Genomic DNA, 10,143 nt, shown 5'->3' with positions numbered 1-10,143 from the left:
AAAGTTTTGGCGTGTTTTTGTTTGTTTGGTTTTTTTTTTTAAGTTTTCAATGGGTCATTTATATCAGAGGGAAGAGGATCTGATTAAAAACTCCAGATCTTTATTTGCCTTCTTCACAGGGCAGCCATGACCTTCTCCTCTTTCCCACTGATGACCTGTAGTGGGGAGTGTTGCTTTGAAATACAGACAAGGATGAGGCATCTCTTACAGAAAGGAAAGAAGAAAAAGAAACAAAAGCAAGGAAACATAAGCGTCACCAAAACCACATCTGTTTTCCTGTGACAGAACTAAAGAATCCATGCTGTACTGGTTACTGACATAACAAAACAAAGTTGATTCTGCGCCTTTTTCTGTCAGAGGACTCCATCTCAACCCCCACGTATCTCTAGACCAAATTTGTCTCAAATTCTGACTCTAGGATGTGTATGTTTTGAACATGTGAGGCTTTAGGCTTCACATAGGAACAGAAATGCAGGTATGAGCCATGGCTTTGGAGTGACTTCTAAAACAAGCATGGAAACAGGGTATGAAGATTTCTTAGCTGAATTTGTCAGTGCTTTCTGGTGCTTGAAATTATTGTTATTACTACGCAGAGGGTTTGAATTAGCTGCATGTTTGTACATGATAAATCTGAAAACAGAGTTTGACTTTAAGAATGAAGTTCAAAGCACTGAAACACTGAATCTAAAACTCTGTAAATAGCAAATCCATTTGTTAGTGCCCACTAGGTCCAGACAATAATCCATGCTGTTTGCACTGGATTTTCCCCTTTGCTTCCTCAGTTTTGGTAAAAATACAAATAAAAAGTTAGCTGGTTAAACATGTGAGCTTGCCCCATCCAAATTCATGGAGAAAATGTGTTCATGTGAGTTCAGTGTCCCAACCAATCCACCTGATCTGGATTATAACTCTGTGTTGCACATACCAGACTAGTTAAAAATGAAACTAAAGAGCTTTGGACCACTCCGCATCAAGAGCAGAAAAGTAAGTTGAACAAGCTATTCAAACAGACAACATAAGAGAACACATTAAACTTACCCTAATAAAAATATTCCATTCCTCAAATTTTGCATGCAGCATCTGGCAACATTTCCTCCTTAAACACAGCTGCTTTTTTTTTTTTTTTTTTTTATTTTTTAGCATATGCATATGGCTAATTCATAAATGAATTGTGACAAAAATGCCATGGGTGTTGTGTCCATATGCCACAGCTTTGTAATCTCTTTGGGTAATACCAACAATAAAAATTATGAAAGTATCATTGTAATCAAATTGTGACAATGGTATGCTAAAACCAGTGGATGATGTGACCCAGAAATCCCTCAAAAAAGGAAACTTTTGTTCTCTTAAACACAAGGCACAGGCAAGGTGCTGCAAGCAGTACAATAACTGAGCTCAGATACTAGTCCTGCTCTTCTGGCCCCCAGAAAACAAATGTAAAATATTCATCCTATACCTCAGTATCTTCTAAAACCCACCTGGTTTGGACTTTACAGCATACAAGGATAGGCAATCACATTAGAGAGATTCATTTCAGCAAGCTCTGCATTTAAACAAGGTGCCACATCATGTCAATAAATGTCACCAGGCTTCACACAAACTAGCAATGCAAGATTTATTTTTTAAATTATCTGCTTCTGAATACTTATCTACAATACACAAGTACAATAAAATATGGTTATAGGAAATACATAGGGTTCAGATGTTTTTTCAGTCTCCACTTTGCAAGCCCTTGGGAAAAGCTGTGACTGTTCTTTAAAAAAAATTGGATTTTGGCTGAAATTCCCTCAGGACGGAGAATTAGAATCATAATCTAATAATTTATTCTCATAACTGGCTGCTATGTTATGGAATGCTCCTATGAAGCTTTGGATATTGAAGCCCAGTTGTTAGCTGCCAGCAATGTTTATACATACAGAGCTAAAGATCAGCCAAAATTTCATTACAGGAAATAAAAACCACCAAAAGACAAATGCAAAAACCATTTGGTAGAAATCGTAGATACTGGAATAAAACCTTTTCCCATATTGAATTAGGAACAGAATTCATTACAGAATTCAAAGGCAGATCTGGAAGAGATGGCTGAGAATATTTGGTTTGAGATTTTGCAGAACATCAAACTCAAATTTCTCTGTTAACCCCTGTTCTATCCAGACCATCTCTTTGAGCAGAAAAATAATGCAATCTAAGGTAGTTATTGACTAGCTTAATTGTTAATTACTCCTTTTGTTAAGCACTTACACTTTATTTTTAATCAGATATGCTTCTCTCTTTGACTCCTCTTGATAGTATAGTGTTCTATATTTGTTGGGCTGAAGAGTTATCTGCTAATAATTTTTTTTTTCCTCTATAGATATTCACAGGCTGAACTAGCCTTGTTTTTGATAAGATAAACAGACTTCTCACCTTGAGACTTCCTCATGGTTTGGTGGGGGGGGGGGGTTTGTTTGGTTTTTTTTGTTTTGTTTTGTTTTGTTTTGTTTTTGTTTTTGTTTTTTTGTTTTTTGTTGTTGGGTTTTTTTTTTGTTTGTTTTTGTTTGTTTGTTTTGTGTGGTTTTTTTTTTACATTCTGGTAGTTCTTACTTGAATCCTCTCCAGTTTTCAATATTCTCCTTGAATTGCTGACACAAGAAATGGATTCATTTGGCCAATGTGCTGGTGCCAAACATGGAGGTAATATATCCTACTTACTCCCACTCAGTATTCCCATGTCTTTAATCATTTGGCAGAAGGGATGGGTTAGCAGCTCATATTCATTGTGGTCTCCAGCTCTTTTCCAGTCTGTCACAGTTTCCTCAGAGGAAGCACTGCCTTTTCCCTAGAAGGATGCTCTGCACTGTCTCCCTGCGTATCTGGATTTAAGCTTGGCTGCATTTTTTAAGTGCATGTATTTTAACAGCAACCAGACTACCAGACTATCAGGTCATGCAATCTGTTGTGTGCCACTGCCCTGTCTGTACCTCATTTGCTGTTTCTCCTATCAGTACGTCACTGTCAACCTTCAGGAAGATGACGACAAAGCTTTAAGATCTATTTCATGTTCCTTCAAAGCAAGGGAACATATTTCTGTCACAGGCACAAGTATGGGCTCTGTGTTCAGGGATCTTTTCTCTCCCAGTTTTATTTCTGTCTAACTACAGATCCATTGGCACCAAACTATACACTGTCACCAAATAGCAATAAGCAGGTTACATATAGATTAAGTTTAGCTCTGCAAAGGACCCTTCTAGTTAATGAGAATGCTTAATCACAAAGAAGTGTCTAACAATCACTGGCTGGGAAATTAAAGCATAAAAACACCACATTGCTTTTCTTCTCAAGGGATGTTTGCCACTTCTTGACGTTTTGTGGGGGAGTACTGTTGCATCCCCTCAATGTGAATGCAGCACATGAGACCGTATGTGCTTATTAATAATAACTTTCTTCTGGTTTCCTCTTATTCTTCTGGCACTCTTCTGTAAGCTTTATAAATGTGACTTTCCAAACTTTGAAAGGCAGTTTAAAACTTGTCATTTGCCCATAGATGCTGTAATTCCACTCAAGTATGCCTGCACACTGCAAACCTACGAATGACATCCACGCTGGCACCAAACTGCGGTACCTTTCTAAATCCCACTGGAGATGCCCCAGTCAGCCTGGCACCAGCCTGCACCTGACACACTGCCCGCCACAGCACTGCCCAGCCCTCCTGTCGCACAGCCCTTGCAGCAGGCATGCCAGAAACCCAAGGGGGAGACTCTCACCTCTTCCGGCCAGGACCCAGAGCCGGCTCACTCTGTGCCACCACGCTGTCGTGCCACTGCCACCCAAGCCCTCTGCCAGGCTCCCCAAAGATAGGATGCTTGAAGATTAGCAGCCTGCTGCCCCTCCAGCTGGAGGCAAGAGAAGTCTTATGGAGTGGGATGAACCCAGTGGAGTGCAGCTCTCAGTACAGCCAGCGAAAATAACTCAATAACAGTGATAAGAAAAGCAGGGCTCACTGTGGCACATGTGGCACATAAGAGAGTCCTTGCTGGAACTTGCCTGGCGCTTACAGGCAGGACACAGGACCCAAGAGCAGCGTGGGCAGGACAGACAAGCCAGCAGGACCTGGCTCCCGGGACGTGCATTGGAAACGCGGGGGGAATCTCGCTCCACACAGCCATGGCCGTGGGAAGAGGGCAGCTCCATCAGCACACTGAGCAGCTGCACCCAAATTCAATTGTTTCTTTTCCTGTTTGTCTGACTGACAGTGAGCAGAAGGGCTGCTTAGTGTTAGGGGCAATTTGTATCCTATGTTTAGGCAGCAGTGGTGCATCGTATCCCCGTGGTGCCTTTGTTCTCCCCCTTCCTAGCCCCTGGGCTCCTGACATCACTCCGGCAAGCTGCTGTACAGCAGGATTTTTCCAGCTGGTGCTGGTTTAAAAGCATTAACTGATCCTATTAACTGTTTTTGGAGGAACCCACCTTGCAACTGCAATGAGATCACGACACCCCTGACGCCTCTGGAGGCCAGATGCTCCATTACACAATGACTAATGGAGCAAAAGCCTTTTCTTTGCACATGTAGATAAAATCCCACTCCTCTTGCTCTATCCCCCTCCCTGCCTTCCCTCCCTCCACACCCTTCCCCCACAATTTTATACTGTTTTTTAAACAACTGATGCCTTGGGAAAAAAATACATCTCATTTCAAGCTTCAGTGGAAATCAACCCAGCCCACCATCCAAAGAAGATGTTCAAAGATCCACTGTGGCTCTGGTACTGAGCATGACACAGGAGCAGACTCCAGAGGTGGACTCAAATCTCTGCAGCCATAGGAAGTGAAGCAGCTGTGCCCCTGCACAGCCTGGGTAAGTAGAGCAGGAGGCATTTCCTGGGCTGGGCTATTTCATCCAACATGGTGAGAGAAGAAGGAATAGAAATTTATCTCAAGCCAGGAGGCAGATTTAGGCAGGCTGTGTGACTCAACATAGCCTACCCATGGTCAGTCCCACCCCAGTGTGGAGGGCTGCTCTGTGGGGGGCTCCATGGCACCACACCTCTGTAGGGGTCACATCCAGGCAGTCTGGAGGTCTCTTTTTATGGCTGCACCAAGTTTAAGACCATCTCCAGCTGATGCCAAGCTAAGGAGGAAGTTGAAGTGGCATGAATGCAAGTTAGTCTTCTCCTTGGGCACTGCCAGGGTGTGGCAGCAGCTCAGCTCCAGAAGCCAGTGTGCAGAGGTTCACCTGTGGGGGCTTTCAGAAGTCAAGACATCTGCATCTTCTTCATTTCTGGTCCTGCTTGGTCCATGCCCATACAGTGACACGGAACAGCGGTAACATTTAATCCGGGATTCATCGCCACATGTGCAATGAATAAAAAAGATAAGGGAAAACAAGGGAAAAATTAACAGATTGGGGTGTAGTAGGGCTGAAGTTGGTTACCTAAAAACAGGGCCAAACAAAGCATTTGAGCATGTGCTACAGGACACAGCCCTGGTGAGGATCAAGGAGACCAGTGTGTCAGCTAAGCCCATCTGGTCTTTCCAGTATCACCTCCTGCACTTCATATTCTTACAGAGCTGAGTTAATAAGTACACAAGCTCTCCTTGTCTTTCTGGCAATCCTATTTAATTCACAGATACTTCTATTTCTCATAATTCTTGCTGCTATCCCTGTGAATCCTGAATTATTAATATTTTAAACAATTAAGTAGCCATGAAACTGCATTATAAAGCAGATTCATTCTTATTCAAGTGACACTGGTGCGATACTGCAGGGCTCCTTCATCATAAGCTCTGAGATCAATGCCCAGGGAGTCCTGAACAAGAAGGGCAGCTCCAGTTAGTAACAGTGTGAAGGGTGCCAGAGAGCCTCTAGCGACTTTTTTTCCTCAAAGGTGAATTCATTGCTCTAAATACACAGTAGTTTTTAGCACAGCTGGCCTGCACATGCAAAAGAGCCATGGACACTCCCAATAAGCCTCTGTTCAAAACCTGAAAAAGTCAGGAAGTGTTTTATTGTAGTTATTCTCTGCTTTTTAAAAAAGCACACAGAAGAAAGCAGGCGGCTTTCTTCCATTCCTTGGCTGTAAAGAGCCTTAACAACTCCCCTGTCTAAAGTAAAGGAAACTGAACAGCAGATTGAACAAGAAGAAAGGGACTGAAATATTACTAGAGCTACAGCAATCTTCTGTTCTTATAATTGTTTACATTCATTCTCCTTTGCCACTGTCCTTTACTAAAAACATGTATTGATTTTTGTTATCTGTTCCTCTGCCTGCTGTCCCCTGAGTCATTTAGATGCTTACAGGAATTTAAATAGACTTTCAGAAATGGTGCTTCTAGATCTGAAGGTTATTTAAAAGGATATTGTCAAGACATTTCCTTTGTTTTTATTTTTAAAATTTGTTGAGTTAAAATTTGAAGATATTTTATTTTGATGGGATTGATGTTTATCCAAGCATAGGTCAGATTCAGATTTCCCTTTTATTACCTGGGCTCTACTGAGCTAATATTTTTCCTTCATCAGAGAGCTGCTACCGACATAAACATTCCTCACACTGTAACATAATAAACTCATGTCTTCTGCAGAAGAAACTAAAAATAGAAAAAAAGTATTGTGGCATTAACTTGCTGGTTTATTAAGTTACAGGAATTAATGCTGGAGTATATATTTTTTTTTATTATTCCTTTGATACCAAGATGCATGGGGCGATGGGAAAAATCATCAGCAAACTCAAGCTTTCATTTCCAGCACTTACTTACACAAATCCATGGGTTTTTCCCTGTGAATCTGTACAATGACAGAGACACAATGGAGGGAGACATGAGCAATGAGGCTGGCCCATGCCCACAGTGTGGTGCTGGACACATCCTGCAGCCCGTGGCTCAGCTGCACAGCGTGGCTGCAGCCCCTGGTACCCCCTGCAAGGAGCACATGGGCACTGACACTGAGGTCCCCAGGGTGCCAGTGAGGATGGAGATCCCCAGTGCTCCCCCTGCATTCTTCTTTCAAACTAGGAACCTCCAGGCTCTCTCCCAGAGAGAATAAAGCAGCTGTCTTCCATGGGGTCTTCCATGCTTTCTGAGATTTAAAAAGAGAGAGGAAATAATTTTCTCTGAGAGTCCCTTAACTGTGTCCTCTGCCAGCCTTATGCTAGGAAACTACCCATGTAGCTGGGTAGTTTCTTCCTTTTGGGGTAGGGAATGAATCACACACACTTTCCTTGATCCCATTCAAAGTAATTTAAATATCTCATTAAGGACTCAACTGGTCCTACTCTACTTTCAGCAGAGAGAATGATAGCACAAGTATCTTAAGCATGGGCTTAGCAAAGCATCAGACAAGGGGCTTTGGAGCAGGCCCATACTTTGTGACTCAAAAGACCTAAGCAGCAAACAAAATGTAAACAACCCACTGGTGGTGGACCTTTAGTCAGGCTCAGGAAAATTAAGGTTCATCCTTGAAAATAGATGACTTAGTATTACTACCAGAGGAAAAAAAATTGAAACAAATAGGTTTTGAGGTGTTTGTGCTCTGGTCATCAGGCCTTTTGTTGAAGAAGCTGTTACTAGTTACACACAGTCACCTCTTGAAAAAGAAAAAATCCTTCAAAAGTAGCTGCTCTGCCAACACAGTGAAATGCTGTGTGCCCATATCGAAGGGTAACTTCTTTAGGCAGAAACTTGCCCTGGGCAGAGAAACCACACATTTTGCTGTAAACATGCATCCACAGCAAGTGTCTGTGTCTGGAGCAGCAATTACCCCCTCTGCCCTTTCCATCCCCAAAAGAAATTAAAGTGCTTATTGGTAATAATCATGAAGGAATTGTCTGAAAGAGCTTTGTGTTGGTTTGTAATTTTCCAGACATGAAACACTTCCCTCAGCCGGAAACAGAAAGTAAAAGAGAACCTGGCCTGATATGTCTGGAAGGAAACCCAGGGATACTTTGGATGAAGCCACAACTGACCAAAATCATGAGAATGAATTATATGGTAAGTAGCTGTGGATTCACTCAGATTTCTGTCCTAGAAAAAGCAGTCATAGGCAAGTCAGTCAAAGAAATTGGTTGAGAGAAAGGAAGGAGAACCACAATGATTTTAACACCAGCCAGCAGCGAAGTTTGCTTGAGAAATGCCTCAAAGAATGCAGTGAGTGTCCACGTCTATATTTCTCTCTCACTGATGGGCTTGTGTAAGGTTTTGTTGATTTTATGCCTGTATCTAAATCTCACAGCACAATTAAGATGTTAGCATTTGAGCATGAACAGAATAAGGCACTTAGTCTTTTCTTTAAAGGACTTCACTTAGAGAACTTGTTGATATCTCCTTGCTGCTGTGGTTCAGCACTGAAGTACTGTCATTGCAGAGAACATCTTTGAAGTTATCCTTTCAAAGGGAACTAACTGGGAAGATGAGATAAAATCTGTTCTGCAGAGAAATCTATACAATTGTTGCAGCTTTTGCCTTTATAGATCCAATTTTTTCCCTTCTGAGCCTAACCCTTTTGAACTTTACTTCAGTAACAGGCCTTCTTGAACACAGTCTGAAGCAACCACAAAAACAATCTTTAAAAATCACTTCTATGCGGACACTAAATTCCCTTCCACTGGCTTAAATAACCTTATTCTAAATTCAGTGAAATAAGAGCTGATCCAGTGTCTCAACAGTGGTATTTTACAATCAGAATGTTCTTTTCTCAATCTCCCAAGAGTAACAAACCCACCCCCCCCCATATTTATAACCTTTGTTGGGAAGACAGTCACTTACACAATGTGCAATGCCAAGACTGAGGGATGTTCCAGCACTGGGAAACCACAGACTCTCAGCTAATATAAACAAGAAATTACCATTGTAAAAACGAACCTGCCATTAATTCAGCTGGAAGGTTACTCAGGCTGCTGTACAGCAGCTATTCTATTCACTGATCTGAAGTATTACGGGGTTTTTTAGCTGTTAATGGTAACAATTATCCTAGTTTACAGTATGCTTGAGTGACACAAGTGTTAATTCAATCCTTATTAAGCACACAAAAGTCAGTTCAGTAAACCATTTCATTTTCTCATTTCCTTTTGGGAGATACTTGCCTGAAGACAACCCCAAACTAAGTCAGCTAGGGGGTTGCAAGTGAAAAGATGCCACTAAGTGCTGATCCTTCTAATACACAATGTCTTCCAGAAATAGTTTGGAACTTCTTTTTCACCTTAGATGAAGCTAAACAGGCCAGCTGGCATTTTAGGCAAAACCAGGGTGGGTCAGAGACAGATGGAAAATTAAAGATAACTTAAAAGGAAACAAAGGCAACATGCATGATTTTGAGACGCTTCAGAAACATAAATGCTCACACAACCACTGCAGAGCTAGCAATGAAATCCTGTTTCCTTGAGCAACAAAAACATTTACTCCTGTAAAGAAGTATAATAAAACATTTTCCTCACTTTTGCAAGACATCATCTCATAAGTATGTATGTATATGTATAAAGTAAAAAAAAGAGAAAATAATATGGGCTTTTTTCAGTATCGAAAGAAAAACTTCCAGAGCTCATTGAAGAAGGATGACTTCCATGTGGTTTCAATCAGTTCCAGTGAGAAGAAGGAATTTCTGCACCCCTTCTTTTTTTCTGCAGCATGAAGCAGTACAGGCAGATGATATACCCAAGAGATGTGCACATTTATAATTTTGGAGCCATTTGTCATCTTTCTGCTAGGCAATTTACTGTGTGCCTGCTCCCATGTCAGTAAATGGAGGTGTGTGTAATGGCTAATCTGGAACATTAAGGGACATTTCTAGTGGGTGACTTCAGAGAGGATTCCCTCCACTTGTTTCCCTCTAACAGAAATGGGTTCACGGTGTGGGTTTGAATGCCAGCATAAGCCAACCTGTGCTCTCTTAAGAGAAAACTAAAATAATGTCTCATCAGCTGGCTTTTGTAAATACTCTGCTGATATTACATTTGCTGCCGAGGTAATTTTTGTGAAGAAGTTGGGACAGAGGAACTGTAGCTCAGACACTGCCTGCACACTCTTGGCAGTGGGTGAACTTGACACAAATGCTTCTTTGTGTGCTCAGTGAGGGGAAACATCCTCACATGCCTGGAAGGCTGTGGAGGTGAGACCCAGCCTGCCCTGCTCCCAGCATGGCTGACCACAGTGCCCAGCATCAGAGGTAAAAGCCTATGT

Source organism: Vidua macroura, chromosome 5 (assembly GCF_024509145.1).
Source record: "Vidua macroura isolate BioBank_ID:100142 chromosome 5, ASM2450914v1, whole genome shotgun sequence".
NCBI classification, from domain to species: Eukaryota; Metazoa; Chordata; class Aves; order Passeriformes; family Viduidae; genus Vidua; species Vidua macroura.
The sequence above is the reverse complement of the archived record's forward strand: the minus strand, read 5'-3'. Positions refer to the sequence as shown.